General features: G+C 39.3%; 1 pseudogene; it reads left to right on the forward strand.

The window, feature by feature from the left end:
- Positions 1–11,847: 11,847 nt before the first annotated feature.
- On the forward strand, positions 11,848–14,254 carry LOC117445501 (B2 bradykinin receptor-like; annotated as a pseudogene).
- The last annotated feature ends 7,942 nt before the right edge of the window (positions 14,255–22,196 follow it).

A 22,196-nucleotide genomic window follows, 5' to 3' on the forward strand; every position in this document is an offset into this window, starting at 1 on the left:
TAAATTAATACAACAAGATGGAGAGGGGCTTCACTTTTGTACCTGGAACTGTAGGGGCCTTAACAATCCAGTTAAGCGCAGCAAAGTGTTGCACCATCTCAAGCACCTGGGTGCACAGATAATTTTTCTACAAGAAACTCACCTTAAAGTCTCTGATCAAAGCAGATTAAAGGCCAGTTGGATTGGCCATACCTACCACTCTTCTTTCACGGGGAAATCTAGGGGAGTAGCTATTTTATTGCACAAGTCAATTCCTTTTGTGTGTTCAAATGTGACGGCAGACCAAAACGGGAGGTACTTAACCTCTTAAGCCCTGAGCCTGTTTTTCAGGTTTCAGGCTCGAAAATGCCACTAACACAACAAAGACTATATCTTCACTTCTAAAAGGGGTAAATTAATAATCTTTTCTCTCAAAGCAAGGTTACATCTGTGAGTTGGATGTAGAAGTGTCAGAATCAATATAGATGTTTTTATTTTAAAGTCAATTCTAATGTCCGCCTAAAAAAAACATTTCTTATAGTGAAACCACCCTTGAATGATGGTCTAGTAGACTAAAAGCTTTAGGAATCCAAACTATAACATATAATAAGTACCCTGTATCAAGATTGATGCAAAACAAGTGAAATTTGACCTTTTTAGAGAGGTTTAGAAAAATAAAGTCCAAGCGGACTCACCTCTGGGTAATTTGGGAACCATCAGTTCCATTTGAACTTTTTCACTGTAAAAATCATTTTATTACTTTGAATTATCACTATAGGTATTCATTCCATCCAAATACAACTGTTGTGAAAAAAACAAAAATAAAATAAAATAAAACATAGGCCTACTCTGTTATCCTCTTACAGTGAGCCTCTGAATTAGCCCCGAGCGAAAAATGCTAACCTATTACTGCACCGAAAAGCACTCCTAGCTCCCTTATTACTTATCCTAGCTGCACATCCAACACATTGTTTATGATCGTAAAGACACAGAATCTAACGGTGCCCACCTCAACACTGAAAGATACAAACTCGCGACGTTATCAACAAAAACGTACATCAAAACAAGTGGTACTAACATGCGCTAGGCTAACAATGACTTACCTTCCTCGTTGTCTGGTCTAAACTGGTCTTCAATGGCATTAAAACGATAACAACGATGATGTAGTTAATCCATATATTAATATCCAATGTGGCTGTGTCCCCTTTGAAATGTTCTGATAATCTATAAGCAATAAAACTGCAATTCCGTTATCTGCTGTCCGCTCTGTGCTCCATGCGCTCTGGGTCCTGCAATTCCTGCTTCGTTACGTTGTAAACAATAAGTAAAGTCTGCTGCGTAATGTTGTTACGCTGGCTGGCATTCTTTATACTTTACGCAGGACCATATCTCTGGAACCCATTGGTCAATTCCCAAATCCACGTAAACATTACCATAGTGGACGTAATAGAGAAGCAAACGAAACATATCTGAAAGTGCAAGCCTGGACGGCAAAACTTTATACCCAGTATATTGCCATAAATATAATAATAATAAAATAATAATTCCTTACATTTATTATAGCGCTTTTCCAGTGCTCAAAGCGCTTGATGATGATGGATTATCAGTAAAAAATTCTATGTGACACAAAGACATTGGATTAACCTTGAGTGGCGTTTTTATTCCGTTGAACACAACTTTTGATCACAAATCAAAAAAGGTAAGACGTAATTATTGTAATATTTTTGAAACCGGATGTTGTTTACTTCTCTTTTCTGGCTGATAGCTCCAGGAATTCAAGGTCGCACAGTGATGACATTACATGTGTGGAATCTGTGGAGTCTCAGCTTTAAATCGTATATCTTGTTTGTGCAGTTAAGATAGTAATAAGGGCATTTCTACCGTGAGTTCTGTGTAAAAAAGCGTTAGCATTAGTTAGCATTTTTTCGCTCAATGCTAATTCAAAGGCTTGGTATTACTCTTGTGTTTTTTTTAGCTAACAATTGATCTTATTGTCAGTTAGCAGGAGTTTCTTACCTTAAAAGGGTATGAAACATTAATAGTTCATAAATGTTAAGAAGCCCTGAGACATAGTCTCTAAAAAAACCTGTGGGAGGGGTCCACTGGGGGGACCTTCGGGCTTAAGAGGTTAATTGTTAGTGGTAAAATTACTCCAGTGCTTCTTGTCAATGTATATGGATCAAATTGGGATGATGATGGGTTGTTTACACATTTTATTTTCCATTCTACCAGATATATCCTCACATTTCCTTATTTTGGGAGGGGATTTCAACTGTTGGCTGGATCCTCAACTGGACCGATCATCGACCCGAAATTGTAAGCTGTCTAGGTCTGCTAAGGCAATTCAATCCTTTAAAAAACAATTTGCCATTTCTGACCCCTGGCGTTTTTTTAATCCCTCTGGAAAGGAATATTCATTTTTCTCAAATGTCTCGTGTTTACTCGTATAGATTATTTAATCGTAGACAATAGAATTCTTCCTTCTGTTAAATCAATTTCCCATAATGCGATAGTCATATCTGACCATGCCCCAGTCACTATGAGAATACATTTCACAGGGTGAAAAAAAACCCGTGCTCCATGGCGTTTCAATAACCGTTTGCTTTCAAATGAAGACTTTGTGGAATTTGTTTCAGGACAAATAGATCTCTTTCTTAGTATAAACAAAACTCCTGATGTGTCCGTGTCACTGTTGTGGGAGACCTTAAAGGCATACATCAGAGGTGAAATAATTTCTTACAGCGGCTATGAGAGGAAAGTGAGAAGGGAAAGACTTAATAATTTAACGAGACGCATTGCACAGCTGGACGCAATTTATTCTGCTTCTCTTCTCCAGATTTATACAAGGAGCACCTCTCGTCTTAGCTACTGAAATCTAGACATACTTATTATGAACATGGGGATAAGGCTAGTAGATTGCTAGCCTATCACTGCATTCGTCTCACCACCAATTCCCCAGATTAGGACCTCTTCAGGCTCGACGATTGATCCTAAGAAAATCAATGATGAGTTTAAAGATTTGTACGTATCGTTGTATACTTCTGAAAACACATCCGACTCTTCACACTTGGATAGTTTCTTTAACTCACTCCATATACCCACCGTTCACCCTGACTGTGTTGACGATTTGAAAGAAATATTACTATTGAGGAACTGGCTACTGCAGCCAAGTCCATGCAATGCGGCAAGTGTCCAGGACCAGACGGCTACACTGCTGAATTCTATAAGGCATTTTTACATAAATTGGCTCCTATTTTAATTGACATGTTTAATGACTCATTTGAATCTCTTAAATTACCCCAGACTCTCACTCAGGCCTCGATTTCCCTCATTTTGAAAAAGAATAAGGACCCTTTGTCCTGTGCCTCGTTTCGTCCTATAAGCTTGCTGAATGTAGACTTCAAACTACTGTCTAAACTCTTAGCTTTACGCCTTGAGTCGACACTTCCCTCTGTTATCTCCCCTGATCAAACAGGTTTCATTAAAAATAGACACTCTTTTTTTAATTTAAGACGGTTGTTTAATACAATTTATAACCCATCTTCTTCTAGTGCTCCAGAAGCATTAATATCCCTGGACGCAGAGAAGGCTTTTGACCGGGTGGAGTGGGGCTATCTCTTCTACTCCTTAGACAAATTTGGCTTTGGGAAAAAGTTTACGACCTGGATTAAACTGCTTTACTCCTCGCCTCAGGCCTCCGTTAGAACTAATAACAATCAATCGGAATATTTCCCTCTTCATAGGTCCACCACAGGGTTGCCCTTTGAGTCCTTTGCTTTTCGCCTCGCGATTGAGCCCCTCGCCATTGCGCTTCGCTCTAACCCCCTTATTACTGGGATAACCAGAAATGGCGCAGAACAGAGAGTCTCTCTTTATGCGGACGACCTTCTTATGTACTCTCGAACTTGTCTGTTTCAATCCCTGCTACACTTGCCACGCTGACTCATTTGGTTTCATATCAGGATATAAACTTAATCTTGGTAAAAGTGAATTATTTCCTCTAAACTCAACCGCACGTAAATGTCCTTTACATAACTTCCCATTTAAAGTATCTCTGCAAAGCTTTACATATCTTGGAATACAAGTTACTAGCACATTTAAAAGTCTCTTTAAGGCCAATTTTACACCCTGTTTAGACTTTGAACCTAACGCACTGCTCCCTTTAAATTTGGCCGCGAGGATCAACTCAGTAAAAATGAATACTCTCCCTAAATGTGCCTATCTGTTTCAGTGTATACCTATTTTTCTTCCTCAAGCGTTTTTTCAGAAAATTGATAGCTCAATTTTGGAGTTTATTTGGAACAAAAAGAAACCTAGACTTCGTAAAGACTCTCGACAAAGGCCAAAGCCTCTTGGAGGAATGGCCTTGCCAAACTTTAGATTTACTATTGGGCTTCCAACCTAAGAATCTTACAGTATTGGCTTAGGTCCAATACACTTCATCCTCGCCCGGCTTGGCTGGCTATGGAGTCTTTTTCTCTAAGCCTGTGTCACTGACATCACTTGTACACTCCCCCATCAACAGCCCGGTTTCCCTCTATGCTAAAAATATAGTTGTTAAAACCTCCTTAAGGATTTGGAATCAGTTTAAACGTCACTTTGGTCTGCAAGATTTTTCTACCTCGGCTCCACCTTCTGCAAATCATATTTTTCCCGGATATTCCGGAATAAGATCCGAATATGTATTTGTGTGTATCTTTTTTTTATTATAATTGTATATGTATGTATGTATGTATATATATATGTATGTATATATATATATATATATGTATATACATATATATATATATATGTATATATATGTATATGTATATATATATGTATATCTATATATGTATATATATATTATATGTGAAACATTTTAAATGTATTTGTACTATTACCTGAAGAGAATGAGGTTGTGTTTGTTTGTATTTGTTGTGTGACCAAGCCGACTGTTTTTTTTGTTGTTGTCTTGTTGTAATGTTTCATATGTTATGTGATCTCTACAACTGTAATGTGACACTGTCAATCACAACCGCTCTGTCATCTCTGTTTAATTTGAGTACGAAAATTTATAAACAAAGTTTATAAAAAATATATAGATAGAACTATTAACAAAGCACTTATATACTAATAAAGGACTGACTCACCTAAAGCCAGTTGAGTAGCACTTGAAATGTTTTTGCTCTATGAAACCTGATGTACTTATATTATTCTGTTTTCTTCAAGTTTGTATCTTCTTGGTCGAATGCACTTATTGTAAGTCGCTTTGTAATATATATATTACCACGTCATTTACATCAGTAAAGAAAATAATATTACTTTTTCATTCTTTCAAAAGATCCTAAATAGATATAGATGAGATGATTCACCATTACATGGGACCTCACTTTAGTCACCAGTTATCTGTTTAATCTGCTAAAGTAAAACTATAGTATACAACTTTCAAAGCTGGAAAGGTAAAATGCTGTCTTTTTTTAAATTTAAAGGTCACCTATCATGCTTTTGGCAATAGCAATAGGTCTCAGAAAAATAAAAATTATAAAAAAACATGTCTATGAAGTGTTTTGCTCAAAATACCAAACAGACCACCCGTTCTAGCCATGCCTCATATCCCTCTATTTCACTTCCTGTTTCAAAAGTGCTCATTTGGGGGATAAAGCTTTAAAAATAAAAAGGAGGGGGCTGAGCTCATGCGGGACCCGGCAGCTACTGTCTAAACTAAATACTGCCGTGATGAAATGCCATATCATGGATTATCAAGGATTATTTCTGAAACAGTTTGGAGCTCAAAGGCTTTCTCTCTTGCCGGTTATACCAAGCCCCCAGGAAGTGCGCCGGAGTCTGATGAGAATATTCGTTGTGGCCAAACAGCGGTACTACACTTCCTTTAGGTTGCTGGGCCCGGAAACACTTTTTCCCATTGACTTACATGGGGAAAGAGTGGTCTGTAACTCGTTGGATAATTTTTTTGAAACTAAATAAACTACCCAGTATGAACGTTTGTATAGCCCTTATTAAAAACATTCGTTCCTCAAGTTGTAAAAATGTGCTAATAACGTTATTCTGAGAGTTATTTCCCTCTGCATTATGAACACGCATCTAACCCACGGGACCGCGCCGCCCGGCACGTTCATGTTACGTGTTCAGCACTACATGCGTTTTTTCTTTACCCATGGATGCACAATAACAACGGACCCATATCGCCTTACTGCCAGCCCACGGAGCTGTACTAATGGATATATTGCACATGTTTGCTGTAATTCATCATTTGTAAAATATTATACTACATGGGCTGTATGATGTAATCTTGTACCGTAAATGTTGTATTAAATAAAGTTAATATTACCGACGTAGATTAATGTTCATGTAGCTTCTTATTGCACTTGCAATTGTTTTAGTTACTTGTGGGCTACTTCACATGAATAATCACAGTTACTATCCTTTTACTCCATCACATTTCAAAAAGAAATAGGCTATTGTTATTTTAACTCCACCACAGTAATCCATCATCAGCTTTACTTTTTAGATAAGTTTTAACTCACAATTGATCATAACAGGCTTCAACATTACATTTTTATATATTACCAAGTGGTTTCATGTACAACCCACACAAGCATCATGCTAAATGAAGCTCTGTTGCTTGGATATCACTAGATCCTGATGTCAGCGTAATATAAAAGTACATAACGATTGATGTGTATAACTTTACTAGCTAGTCGCTAACTGCCGCCTCGTTAATATAAATCCAGTACCATGCTGTCATGAACGCGCGGTGCTGTACGTGTACGCAAATTCACGTGCTTAATGTGAACGAGCCTTTGGGCGGCGTGGTTAAAGTTGCGCATGCTCTATGAGTGCACATCATAGACTGTATATATAAAGGTGCACATACGGGTACTTCTCAGGCATGCCGGGTAATCTGTGACGTTTCGCTCTCTCAAAAGTTGGGCAATGTTGTCATCATGCGCTAATGAGCAACTCTCATAGGAATGAATGAGGTCCCGCCTCCCACGCTGTATCCAGTTCTTATTATACATCCATGGGTTATACCACAAGGTGAGTTCCTTTTTATTTCCTGCTTCTTCACACACATGCTCTCCAGTACAGGTTAGCTCTGAGTGTTAGCGATGCTAATGTAAACATGCACCGACCATATTACGTCCAAAATATTCGGGCATTGTTTCTGATATCAACGTTTCTGATTGGGCCGTGGGTCCACATTTCCGATATTACGTCATATCGGACGCAAATCTGGATCAGCTCCGTTGTAGCCCCGTTTTTAGAGATTTGGGTATGGAGGAAAAGAGAGAGGGTTTTATTTTCTGACGCTGCGTGAGTTGCCCGACACACCGGGGACACATATTTATGTATAAAGACATTAAAAAGTGCATTTTGCATGATAGGTCCCCTTTAAGCAATGACAAACAAATGTCACCACGCCCACAGTACTTCCTCTTAAGGATAAAGCTCTGAGTGTAGCAGTATCAATTTTAGATATATTGTTATCACTTACACATCCATATTAGTTTGGTTGATTTCCTCAGCCCTTGGTTGAACTATAGGAGCTGGTAATGGATTGATTAACGTCAAGTACTACTGGCACCAAAGGAGAGCCCGTCCTGCACTTGTTTATAAGCACTTTTGATGTCTGTGACGTAGGGCTGCACGATTTGGGGAAAAAAATCTAATTGCGATTTTTCTCACAAATATTGCGATTCGAATTGCGATATTTGTTTTTAAGCGACCCAACGGAAGTTTATTGTAAAATGCGGCCATATCTCCGGCTAGGAAGGTCGTATCAACGTGCTCCCGTCTCTAGCACCCTCGCAGCCCGAGCTACGAGTGAAAGAACTAAACTTACATGAAACCTCCGTTGGGTTGCTTTAAAGTCGAGCTTCAGTTTAAGATTCTCCCTGTAACAGAAACATGTGATGGAGCATTACTAACCTGAATCAGGTGGTTTGTTTCACCAAAGCATCTAAAGCTCCATTGGAAGCCATTTGGAAAGGGCAGGCACTTTCAAAAGCACTTAGAAGGTGATTGGATCAATCTGTCAATCACCTTCTATCATGGGCCACTTCTGATTGATTACAATGGCTGGTACATGTGGAGCACAGCACTTCTGATTGGTGTGGATGACTGACACACAAGAAAAAAAAAAAAAAAAAGTGTAAAAAAAAAGTTACAAAATATCGCAGGCTTTGCGATTTGATAATCGCATCATTTCAAATCGCGATTTCGATTTAAAATCGATTAATCGTTCAGCCCTACTGTGACGTTACCTGGGTTTCTTAATAGACACTAAAACAGCAGCCCCTTTCAAGTTGCACAAAGGAGATGGGAGGACAAAAAACTCCTTCATATTCATTGTGGTTTCAGTCAGGAGTAAATTACGCTCCCTGCTTCAGTGTGGCAGTTCCTTAAGTGTAAATGTCACGGTAACTTCACAGGAAGTCTTTTCTTTTGGTGAGTTGCAGGTCGACCTTATTATGGCTGGTAATAATCAGAGAGTGAACCGAGGTTAGAATGGACTCCTATGAGCAGCAGACACTCGCCCTCTTGCTTTATATCTTGTTATTGTTCATTTGTAAATTCAATATGTATATTTCTACTTTCTTGTTTATTTCTAGTCTTTTAATTTGTATTGTACAATGCCATGTCTTTTTATGCTGCTGCTGCAACACAAACATTTCCCAAATTAGGATCAATAAAGTACTATCGTATCGTATCTCTCTATGCTTGTGTGTTGCTTCTGTTTCTACACAAAAGAGAGAAAGTTACATTGAAATAATTTAAATAACGGACGGGGGCAATATCTTCTCTTCACAGTGTTTATGTAATTGTATATAACAGTAAAGGTTAACATCACAATACAGTAACTGCTGTGTTAATTTAATAAATAAATGGTTTAAAATCAACATATACTTCCTCACATTAAGTAGTTTAATACAACTTCAAAACCTTTTACGTTTGCCCAAACAACGTTATCTGCATGGCAGCTGAATTCACAATATTGTGAGCAACAATGCTTTGGTGGAAACAGTTTAACAAATCTGTATCTTTGGACACATTTCTACCACTGGCTCATATAACGCAGGATACTATTGTGCAAGAAATGGATTGAATAATCAATTATTTCTTGCACAATAATATCATGTTATATTGTTACTGAAATTTGTATATATTTTATTTTTAACTTTTTAATGCTATTTTATTTCTATTTCAGAAATATTTTGGACTGGTCTGTCTGTCTGTCTGTGTCTGTCTGTCTGTCTATCTATCTATCTATCTATCTATCTATCTATCTATCTATCTATCTATCTATCTATCTATCATGTCCTTCATATCGCCCAGCCCTACTTCAAATACAACTTTTGTTTTACATTCAATTTCAACTATGGTTATTGATTATAAATGTGCTGGGTCCTGACACTCAGAGAGATATACATACAGACAAATCCACCGTCTGCTTACTGCTGAGCCAATTTCACGACTTTCAGGAGGGAAGCGAGCAGCTTCTGCTTCTGAGTGTATTCACTCGCTGAGGGGCTTAAATGTATTGATTGGTCACAGAGCTGTGAAATGCACTGAATCAGACCTCAAGCTGCATTTGGGGATTGAATGTGATTGTGATGATGGTGATTGACTCATGGTATCTAATTCCTCTTCTTTTTTTTATTACAAACACTACGCTTCATGTGTTTTGATACACTGCTTCTGTAATGGACTGGCGATCTGTGCAAGGTGCTTTCTCTGTTTTATGTCCAGCTAATTCTAATGCATGAATTAATAAACACTTCTATTTTGGGATTGCATGTTTATTCCAGGCTTCAGCAGTTACTCTGTGTTAGTCAGTCTGTCCTGATCGCTCATCTCACCAAGGAGCATGAAATGAACCTTCAGCAGAATGGGGGCGGCGGGGATGAGGAATTTATTCGAGACCCGATTGCTCCCTAAGCTCCATGTGAAGGACATGGCGTGGTGTTGAGCTACAGTAGGTAGTCACAGCAAGTTGGTGATCAGACACATCCTGAGAAACATGCAGAGATTAAAGGCTGCACATCCTGGACTTGTGTTTTCTCAGAGTAGCAGGATGAAAAATACTTCAGTGTTTCCTTTGCCTGAAGAACACACCTAAAGGTTTTGATCTTATTTGAATATGAAATGTTGTTTTCATCTCAATATGTAAGAACCGTCTAACACTTTAATATCTCTCCATTAAATATGAAGCTATATTGAATAGCCTCAAGATACATTTTCCCTGCATGGTACGGCTTTATTTCACTCAACTGCATTTTGTTACAAGGTGCTTTTTCAAGATTTCCTTTTCCCACTTTCCATACGAACTACTATATTTAACTTTTTGTTAGTGGAAAACGAAATCGGGAGTGTGCCCAGCATGCCGTTGAAATGCGACAAAAGATAAATAAATCCACCTGTTGCCTTCACTAGGATCGAGACAGCAATACATATTTATCCTGTTTAGTAGCTTCTTCAGTCTTTATGTCAAGCTAAGCTGAACGGTTGTAGATATCTAAAAAACAGTTAGCATATTTACCAAACTGTCAATCCACTCCTTTAACACCTAGTGGATTTTAATTTTACAGACTAATAAGACACCAACACCTCCTTGGTGATGTTTTATCTCAACCTGTTGCATCTCATACTATTCTAATTTCATCACCTCCTTCTTTATCGAATTGTATTTCTCGTCCTCCTAACTCCCTTTCCTCCAGACTCCTCTGGTCACATGGTCTCTGCTGCAGATTTAGGGGAGCGATGAGGGGATTAGCTGTGGATGTGGTTTGCTTTTTTATCAGCAGAGCTAAGGGCCATATATATAGAAGAGTATAATTCCATTTGGCTCATTCTGTCACTTTACTCTGCTTTAGCACCCACACTATGCCTCGCTCCACTCCGCAGCAGCTTTTCAGAATTCACTGTTTAACAATAGCAAAAAGATCTTACTTTAACATTTTATTTCAATCAGTTAGATTTGATGGTGATTTATATATTTTATCGATAGTCACATAACAGGAATTCTGGATGTATAAAGGGGTCAGTGGGGGGGAAGATTGGGGAATATTTTAAGTTTAAACAGTTTATGAATTCTGGGTTTTGGAGAAAACGCTGTTTTCCATGCAGACACACTCAGTTACTTCTCTCCCATCTCTTCTGAAAACTCACTTTTGTTTTCTGGCTTTTTCTTAACCTCTTAAGCCCAAAGGTCCCCCCAGTGGACCCCTCCCACCGTTTTTTTACGAGACTATGTCTCAGGGCTTCTTAACATTTATGAAACTATTAATGTTTCATACAGTACCCTTTTAAAGGTAAGAAACTCCGCTAACTGACAATAAGAACAATTGTTAGCTAAAAAAAGCCTGAAACCTGAAAAACAGGCTCAGGGCTTAAGAGGTTAATGTAAAACAGTTTTTGAAAATGTATTTCAGAGATTCTATATTTATTTCTTTATTAGTAAAGAGTTGAATGTAGTTTAAAAACTCTAACATACAGGTCAAGTATATGAAAAACAATCTTGACCTTAATGTAATGCTCAAAATATCTGTGACCATATTAGAAACAAAGTTGAAGACAAATATCTAAAGCTAGTTGAGCAGCACTTGAAATGTTTTGGCTCTATGAAACCTGATTATATGATTATATGTTTTCTTCAAGTTTGTATCTTCTTGGTTGAATGCACTTATTGTAAGTCGCTTTGGATAAAAGCGTCAGCTAAATGCAATTTAATATGAAGGCGGGGTCTCAACAGCTTGCAAACATTAAGGAGTCTGCCTGACATCATTTTCCTTTCTCTTTCGGAGAGCGTGTCAGAGGCAGACCTCCGTGAAAGTTCTGAAACAGTGTATCTGCACAAGAAGAAGAATGGCTCTTCCGTCCACAAGGTAGGCATTGACATTCATATGGTTTGCATATTACTTTCTTAATGTTTGACCACGATTGACTGTAGTTTGAATGTTAGCATGGGTTATAAATAAGGTTCAAGGATCAAGGCTTTTATTGTCATTTGTACTTAGCTACAGTGTAGCTATGACAATGAACATCTTAGGGCACAGGCCAACACAATAAAACAGATACAAATAGAATAGAATAGAAATAGTGCAAAATAGTCTATATACAAGTCATTGGAATATTGATCGATATAAGTTGCAAACAGATGAATGTTATGGATGTTCTTTCAAAAGTTCAGGTGTCAGTCTTGTGGCCTGTGGCATGAACTGTCCCTTAGTGTGGTGATTTGAGTCTGGATGCTGCGATACCCCCTGCCAGACCGCAGTAGACAGAACAGATGGTTGCTGGGGTGGTGGGGTTATTTTATAATCCTGAGGGGGTAAATAAGTAACATCTGTAATGTGTTGTGCTTTGCAAGATACAGACTCATCCTATAAATGTACTTTACTGCATGAAAGTGATCTGAACCTGAACATAGTGGAATACCGACACCACATTTAGACAGTCTGTTAAAATGGAAGACAGTATACATGTTTCTTCCAACAGTTCTCTAACTGCATGTCTCAACATGTTGTTAGATGAGTGTTAGATGTTAGAAGATGGTGAGGTGTGCACTATGTTGATGCATTTTAGAATAACTTGATGCATTTATATTGAAAACATTTAAAATAGTAAGTTAGTGGTGGCAGGTTTGGACATGTACTCAACTAGTGTATTAAAATGATGGTACTTGTACTTTACTTGAGTATTTCGAATGTCTGCTAATGTATACTTCTTTACCCTTAATCTGCATATACAAATATGATCAAATATCGAAGTGAACAATCCCAAGAGGGCAAGTGCATCCCGTGGTTTGCTTCGTGAGAGCCACTTTCATTTTGAAGATCAGAGTGAACCTGTCGGAGCATGTTTGCTTAAATTCAAGATATGCTAGAAAACTCCACAGAATGAATTGCATATTCACACAAGTTATAACCGGATAACAGCCTATCAGGTTGTCGTGGGGAGAGAAATAAAAAGCCTGTCTAAAAGTTATTCATCAAAACATTTCATAACTTTCTGTTTTGCTTGTACACAAACATGTATAACAATCCTTATTGTTATTTTGTCACCCTTTTTATTCATCATAAACTAGTCTGGCACCGGCATTAAACTTGGAATACAACTATTTCACATTGTTCAGTGTAACTGTGTATTCAAGCATTATCTCAGCATAACATATTTCAAAGGAAATGTTGAAGTTACCTTGCATTTGTGTTTGTTTAAACATCTTGTTCGCCTTCCACTTACTTCCACAGCATCCTCGCTAACTTCAACACTACGGCTATAAATGGAGAGCAAAACAACACGAATGGGAGTCAGTGTTATAGTGACGAACCACATGTTTGGCACATCTCCGTGCTGCCGGTGTATATCCTGCTCGTCGCTGTGCTGGGAATTGTGTTGAATGTGTTTGTCCTCGGGGTTTTCTGTCTTCATAAGAAGTCCTGTACCGTGGCTGAGATCTACTTGAGCAACATAGCTGCTGCTGACCTAATCCTGACGTCCTGTCTGCCCTTCTGGGCTGTGAATGCAGCCAACCAATTCAACTGGCCCTTTTCTCATCACCTGTGTCGACTGGTCAACTTTAGCATCAGCATGAACGCCTACTCTAGCATCTACTTCCTCGTTTTGATAAGCATAGATCGTCGCATGGCACTGGCGAACCCTCTGTCCCATATAGGAATATCTAGGCCAAAATATGCCAAAGGCTGTGTGCTGGTGTGGGCTTTCGGTTTGCTCCTAAGTGTCCCCACACTTGTCTTCAGGGAAGTGAAAGATTTCCCTGAAATACAATATAATATATGTTATATGGCTTTCCGAAATCTCACTGAAATGGCTGTGTTTGATGTGATGCAGTTTACATTCAGCTTCATCATCCCCTTTGTCATCATCTTCTACTGTACTATACATATTCTTCAAGCTCTGAACAACCGGATATTTGAGGGCTTAAACACCCGGAAGAAGGAGCAAAAGGCCACCACTCTGTGTGCTGGCGGTCCTCCTGGCGTTTCTGATCTGCTGGATGCCATTCCACGTGACAAAGATATTACTTTTGCTGCAAGAAGCTGAAGTCCTGACAGGGTGTAGCCTTGAGTACGCCCTTAACATCTGCGGCCATGTCTTCATGTACCTCGCCTTCTTCAACAGTGTTCTCAACCCCATCCTCTACGTCATTGTAGGACAGCAATTTCGGCAAAAAGTGAGGGGACTCTTTAAACGGTGGAGATCTACCAGAAAATCGTCCGTTAACATCTCATGCACAAACTCAACCCGGTGAGTAGTGTTGGACCTCAGTTGTCTGTTCTGAAGGAAATTTCTTAGAAGCTGTTGTTTTTGTTTACTTACTTTCACATAATGAACATATTAGTCATGTTCCCCGAAGAAGATATCGAACAGTAACTTAGTCATTTAGAATTGAGTCAGAACACACATTAAATACAATCCTGTCTGTTGAGAGGATGTTGTCTACTCAGACCGTACTTTTTATTTCAAACAGTTCCCTTCATCTTGTCTTCTTTGAGCAACAGGAGGAAACCGAGGGGAAAGATAACCATAATATTTAGCAACATGTAACTAACATTAACAGACCACCTTTTAATGCATGGGATTATTACAGGACGTGGGAGGCCATTAGTGTAATGCTCCAAAGAGATGGAGACAGACTGTGTTTCTGTAAATGCATGTTGTGAAGTCTTTACATGACACATCTTCTATAGAGTGCCGCAGTGACGCGTCCTAAAACCCGGAAGTAAGTTAGCATTTTTCCACTTCCGGTTCCTTCGACAAAAACCAAAGCAATTTCTCCATATGATTTTGGAAAATAGCTGGAAATAAGGTCTGTGGTTGACACACATTGAAGAGACGGATCACGGTTGTTCAGCCGGATGTCTATCCTACTTTTATCATTTTCAAATCATAAATCTAATCGATAGGTTTTAGGACGCGTCACCGTGGCAACTCTGTGTGCATGTCTGTGGATAGTGTTTCTGTGTATTGTCTAATGCTGTTGATCTTACTTTCTGTATTATATTTTTTATATTTTAATGTACATACGAAAAATAAACTATATATTTTAACTATTTAATTCTCTTGTCTCTGTCATTGTTACTCATGTTTCCTTTAGTTGACTTACACAGCCAGGTTGGTATTTTTTTTACAATGTGAACAAATGTTCTCTCTGTTCCATGAACCACCTCTGAAACAATTGTTAAACTATTTGTTTAATTAATTGAGAAACATCTTTTCCCTATCTATGAATACATACAAATCTGTACATAGGTTGGTTTAATTCATCCAGCAAAAGGCTTCTATAAGTATTACTTCACATTGTTAATTGCTGCTATTTGTTTACAATGTCATCTGAATCACGGTGTTTAAAAATCAAGCCAAAGTATCACCTGTTTTTGCAAGTTTAATTGAAATTGAGTACACCCAAAATGTATTCAATAATGCGTGTATGCATGCCCAAGTTATAATAAGGTCAAGGTTGAGCTGAGCTGTGAGTCTGTTAACTTAAAGGTGGGGTAGGTAAGTTTCAGAAACCGGCTCGAGATACACGTTTTGTTTTATATTCCATGGAATTCTCTTAACAACCCGATAGCAATGAATATCTGAAGTGCTTTGACAAAAAATCCATAAAAAAATGTCATCTGTAGAAGCCGTGGTACTGTAAAAAGTACAACCAATCGATTGGATGGCCTACCTGCCTGTCAGCCTTCCATCGGGGCACAAACGTATCTCGTGCCCTCATTGGTCATGTGCGCGTTCGTGTGTGTTGGAGGAGGGGCTCTGTGAGAAAGTGACAGATTTTCTCCGGTTGTGTATTTTCAAATTCTAGCGATCTCGAGCCGGTTTCTCAAACTTACCTACCCCACCTTTTACCAATCGGTTTTGTTTTCTCTTATAATACTAACCTTTACTAAGATGATCCCTGTTAACGCTGCCGTGAGAAAGTAGTGACAATAAAAGCAATGAGTCAGACTGAGTGAGAAAATCTGTATGATTGTGAAAGCTGTTGGTTTTTCTTCACCTGAATCATTTGTATCGACGTTGCACTGTTCCCAGATCTTAACTCGGTGAGTAATAACACTTTGCAAACGGGCGCAGCCAAATAAACCCACCAGAGAAAGACATTGGAGAATAACTTAAAGGTGACGTAATGTGCTGTACCTTTCGCAATTACAAGCCCCATTGATAAAGATGAGACATCCAGACTGCAGCAGCTGAGTAACACTGATAATTACCCACGCTTCATTATGGTTATTTAAAACTCCTTTTTGTTGCGGAAGCTCTTCAAATGTCTTTTCATGGTTGTGCAATAGCAACTCTTAAAAGGCCACACTTTGTGCCCCCTTGCAAAGCTTATTGAAGCATTCAAATTAGGTGAAGAGTGTATTAACAAATTGTGACTCAGTGTTTCAGATGAAACCCTGCTGCTTGGAGACTAATAGATTATATGGATCATTTTATTCACCCATTGTTGCTAAAAGGCCAACCTGAGGAAATGTCCAATTATTGTGATGATATTAGAGCTCGACTTTCATGTGCTTTTATATTAAGAAACCGTAAGAAATGTATCTCTACATTGAGAACTACTTTTTTATTAATATTGGTTTGCAATTGCTTGACATTTTGTTTACTTCCTTTAGATGCCTCCACTTGACACCTTAAATTATCACAATAAACTGCACAAACTTAAATGTTCTATCTTTGATTACAAAAGAAATGATTTTGTTGTAAATTAGAAGTCCACAGTTAAATACAGGACGCACAACATACTTGAGGCTTTTGTTGTTGTTGAGAGGGACTGCGGTGTCTGCTGGGAAGTAAAGGTTTTGCTCGATATGTTTGTGATCTTCATGGCATTTTCAACTTGATAACAGCAGCTGGATTGGTGGCAAAGCAAAGACTTTCAGGACACAAGAACAAATAATATACCTGAGCTGAAGTAATATCAGATGGAAACAAAAAAAAGAGTTTTCATTGCTTTATTAAGTCGCACAAGTCCAGTTAAAGGTGGGGTAGGTAAGTTTGAGACACCGGCTCGAGATACACTTTTTGTTATATTCCATGGAATGCTCTTAACATCCCGATAGCAATGAATATCTGAAGTGCTTTGACAAAAATCCATAAAAAAATGTCATCTGTAGAAGTGGTACTGTAAAAAGTACAAACCAATCCGATTGGATGGCCTACCTGCCTGTCAGCCTTCCATCGGGGCACAAACTGATCTCGTGCCCTCATTGGTCATGTGCGCGTTCGTGTGTGTTGGAGGAGGGGCTCTGTGAGGAAGTGGCAGATTTTCTCCGGTTGTGTATTTTCAAATTCTAGCGATCTCGAGCCGGTTTCTCAAATTTACCTATCCCACCTTTAAAGGTCCATGACATGCTTTTCTGGTTGGTCTCATCTCTTTGTCCTTACTGGTGTCATTTTCTGGTTGCTAACGCCATTGCAACACATAATCACTGATGCTCCGCTGTAACGGTGGTGGACTCATCAGAAGAGAGTGGCGAGCTGACCAATCAGAGCACAGTGGGCTCACAGGGAGGGGGGGGGGGCAGGAGCTCCAACAAGCCGTTTAGGACAGAGAGTGAATCATACTATACAGAGATGCTGTTTGAGAAACCAATGTGAGTTTGGAACATTGAACAATGTAAATCTATTCTAGTAGACCTCAACAATGGAATTATGATCAGTAGAAATGGCCATGACATGTAGGGCTGCACGATATATCGTGTCGTGACGATAATCGCGATATGCGCAATAGTCATATCGCACACATTTTCTTTTTAGGACGTGCGATATTAAGTAGGCAAATTAACTCAAACACGTCATGTTACAATTATTTTGCTGCTTGCTACAAAAGGATAACTTGCGCGGCTCTCATGTCAGGGGTACTTGAGAGAGTGACATGCAGGCTCTGCATGCACAGCAAACCACCAATCACAATCAAATCTCAAAGCAAACGGCGATTCAAGGTAAAAACACTGAATAAAGTGGTTTCATGTGTTTCTCCAGGGCAGTTCGGCGCTGCTAACAGAGCTAGCTCAGCTTGTTGCTCTGAGAACTTAAGATCCAGACGTCTGTGACTAAAATCCTTCATCCGGTTAAATATAGTTAGAAAAATACCAATTGTACAGCATTAAAGTTCAAGAAAGGATGGTTTGCGGACAAAAAAAACTGTCTTTTCTTCAATATCTGTATTTTTTCATAACGCAGGGGAAGAAAATATCGCATTGTCAGTTTTTTCTAATATCGTGCAGCCTTAATGACATGGGACCTTTAAGATCTCCTAAATCATCTCTAAGGGGACTTTCTTCCTTATGAGGCACTTTTCTTTCTCCAAGTCATTATTTTGTATTTATGAGGTTGGTAAACAAGCCCTCTGAAATCTGAGGAAAGTTCCGCACTATAGGTCCGGTCCTTTCATTTTAATGAGGAAATGTTACATAATATACCTTTTTGAGCCAATGCTTCACATGATGTTTGTAAAAAATGTGTTTCAAAACATAATTTCATCGCTTTTTCAATTAGTAATTCTTCCTTGAGAATAAGTTATTTTTATCTTTCCCTCACCTCACCCCGCCATTGACGTCAGTATGTCACTCTTTTTACCAGTCTTTAATCCCTGAAAGAGCCCACACCTTGTTCCTGTTGGTGTTAACTTCCTGTCTGTCTTCTTTGCTAATTTCTCTAATAATTTTAACCTCTTTGCTTCTCTTGTTTTCTTGCTGTTCTCTCTTTATTATTTACTGGTAACAGTTTACCGTGAACATGACTGCACACCCTTTATCCCTTTATCAGAGCATCCATTACAGCATCTGCTGTCAAAAAAGAGCAGACTACTGAATGTCCAATTTGACCAATCAGAATCAAGTATTCAACAAAACCGTGTCATAATTTTTTTAAACTGATAAGACAACTTGGTCAAAATGTGTGTTGTCCATTTATGTTTGAATTGTTAATTAATAAAGTCACAATGGCCACAACTATTAGAATACAACCCACGAAAAACACACATTTTCCTTTTAAGTGTCCTATTGAGCTTTTAAAAAGAAACTCATAGCTTTACATGCTGAAAACAAACACCCGGAATGTATCCGTGTTCTTCTGTTGCTTGTGAAACGATCCGCCTGCAGATATGATGAATACCTGCAGGCAGTTTTCATTAGTATCCAATTCTTCTCTCTCTCTCTCTCTCTCTCTCTCTCTCTCTCTCTCTCTCTCTTCCTCTCTTCTCTCTCTCTCTCTCTCTCTCTCTCTCTCTCTCTCTCTTCTTAGTGCTCCTCACCCACAGGGAGCATTATCTCTCTGCTTTCTCAACCTCATCCTCCCTCTTTCTCCTGCTCCATCTCCTCTCCCAATACCCTCTTTAATTTCACTTAACACGCACACAAACACACACACACACACACACACACACACACACACCACACACACACACACACACACACACACACCACCACACACACACACACACACACACACACACACACGCCATGGCTTTAGGGTTTCTGTATTTTGTTGAAATGACATCTAGTCTCATTTGCTCACTGGGACTGTTGCCACGGTAACGCTGCATTAAGAATATAGAGAGTAAAACTTACCCGAGCCGAACCCTATTACTAAAATATGAGAATCAAACCAATAATAATTATTTAATGGAAAGAATTGCCACAGGTGTACAAAGGCTCATGTTGGAACAACTTTTATGTTTATAATTATTCTATATATCATTGTCAAACTGCCTGGCTTACTTTGAGGACAATATAGACTGCCTTTCTTCTGCTTCAATACCTTAAAGGAGGTCCAGGAACTAACAGAGTCAGGGGGAAAGTCACCAAACACCAAAAACCCAGCCTTGGACAATCACCAACAAACCATGATTTGTTACATGCTTTTATTGCACAGAGCGTTCACAATAATCACGCAAAATCAGCAGGGGGAGGTTCCTCAAACTGTTTTCCACAGCAGATTGCATTTCTCTCCCTCGAGCCCCCTTTTCACACATGCACTGCAACCCTGAAATGATTACCTGATTTATGATGTGAGCACCAGACTTTATCCTGCAAGCACCCGAGGACAAAGTCCATGTCTGCATGAGGCCATGAGCTGCTTGTTGCCCGAGTGAGTGGGTGTGTCGATGATGTTTCTATCGTGAATGACTTCAAACAATCAAGGGTGTAAAATAAATGTACACTCAGACTCCAATTTTTTAGCTATTGAAAGTGAGGCTTGGTAACTTCTATCTGTAATGCCTGACTCAGACACGGTCCGACGTAGGGCTGTGCAATTAATCGTATTTTACTGTAATCTCGATTACGATGTTGGCAACAATTACGAAAACAACATAATCGAAAAAACCGATATTTGTGGAACGCTCTCCCTGCGGGAGATCCGCAACATCCCCACGCTTGTCGCCTTCAAAATGGCCCTCAGGTCCCATCTGTTTGCTAAGGCCTTTGGGCCCTGATCTATTTGTTGTTTTGTCTGTCTAGCTTTTTGTCTGACTGCCTTTTGTTTTTTGTTATGTTTGGTTTCTACTCCTGTTCTTCTTTGTAAAGCGACCTTGAGTCTCATGAAAGGCGCTATATAATCCAAATTATTATTATTATTATTATTGAGTTCTTTGTAACCAAATGTCTCTCAGAGGGGCGTGGGGAGTGGCTCCTTATTTTCATCTAAAGTAACAGACAGAGAATCAGCACTTTGGAAACAGGCTGAAACAGAGGGGATTATGGTAATGCTGCAATGATCTGTTTGGTGTTTGGAGCCAAACACTTCAGACATGTTTTGTATCTGAGACCTGTAATATGTTGAGGAAAACCCGTATAATAGGGGACCTTTAACACTTCAAGTCTATTGTTGTTGCATCTAGTGAAGTGTATCTGCATGGACCGCTGTGAAAACAACTATCTCGCTGTATTTGTGCCTTTTGAACTGATTAACAGGCATGCTAACATTGATGGCTTCAGTCTGTCTCTGGGTCTAAACTGAGGTATCAACAGGACAGGAAAAAAGACTTAAACATGACTTCGATTTCCATAACCGTGTGAATACTTGCTATTTTGTTAAATAAAATATTACATTTAGTGCAGGAAGGTCACGTTAAAGGGCCCATGTCATGCGTCTCCAGTTATCACTCGCCCCCTCGTGTGATATGAAGGTTTTCTGCATGTAAACGGGTCTGCAGAGTCCAAACCCTCAAAGTACACCCTGTAGCGAGTAAACTCTAACACAGAAAAGACCTGTCTATGCTGCCCCAGAACGCCTCGTTGGAGATTCTATTTTTCCATTTTGTGTGTGTGTGTGTGTGTGTGTGGGTGGTGTGTGTGTGTGTGTGTGTGTGTGTGGTGTGTGTGTGTGTGTGTGTGTGTGTGTGTGTGTGTGTGTGGTGTGTGTTGTGTGTGTGTGTGGTGTGTGTGTGTGTGTGTGTGTGTGTGTTGTGTGTGTGTGTGTGTGTGTGTGTGTGTGCGCGCGCGCACGTGTGTGCGTGCGTGCGCTCAGGCTGAGCTCCGCAGTGTCTCTGTCTCGCGGACCCCACGCAGCAACCAGGAAACGACACCATCTCACACTCCTCGAGCCTCAAAGGGCGGAGCAGAGATGAAACTGAAAAATGTGATTCAGATTAAAGGAATGACTTTTGAACATGAATTGATGACCGTTGAATTCATGCCATGGACCACAAAGCTTCATGTGGATTTAGGTCATAAAACTCCTTTGACATAAACAGTTGTGTTTTTCTTCAATTAAGGCAATAAAGCCCTTTTTAATTAAATAATTGTACAGAGGTGACTCTTTGTATTAAGTGGTTTCTCCAATTTGTACGATGGCCCTGAAGTGCAAGACACCACAGCATTTCACATTGGACGGAAAGGGTATTCCTTTAGGGCAGGGATGGGCAAATGGCGGCCCGCGGGCCGCATGCGGCCCCCACCTTCTCTTTTTGCGGCCCTCAGATTAATTTATAAACAACGTAATTAATTAAAAAATATATATTTTCTTTTTTTACTTGTAGTACTGATACCGTCCACTAGACTCCTAGTTACGTCGCGAGCTGCGTAGATGATTCAAATACCGCGAAATAATCTGTGACGCATTTGTGTGTATTGTGTTTGTTCCCGGGGAAACCCTCACAAGAAAACACCGGCTGTTGTTATGCCTGCTCTGACGTTAAGTTGCCTCTTGTAATTATGCCCATAGAGAGTCTGTGTTTTGTA

The sequence above is a fragment of the Pseudochaenichthys georgianus genome, chromosome 4 (assembly GCF_902827115.2).
Source record: "Pseudochaenichthys georgianus chromosome 4, fPseGeo1.2, whole genome shotgun sequence".
Lineage (NCBI taxonomy): Eukaryota > Metazoa > Chordata > Actinopteri > Perciformes > Channichthyidae > Pseudochaenichthys > Pseudochaenichthys georgianus.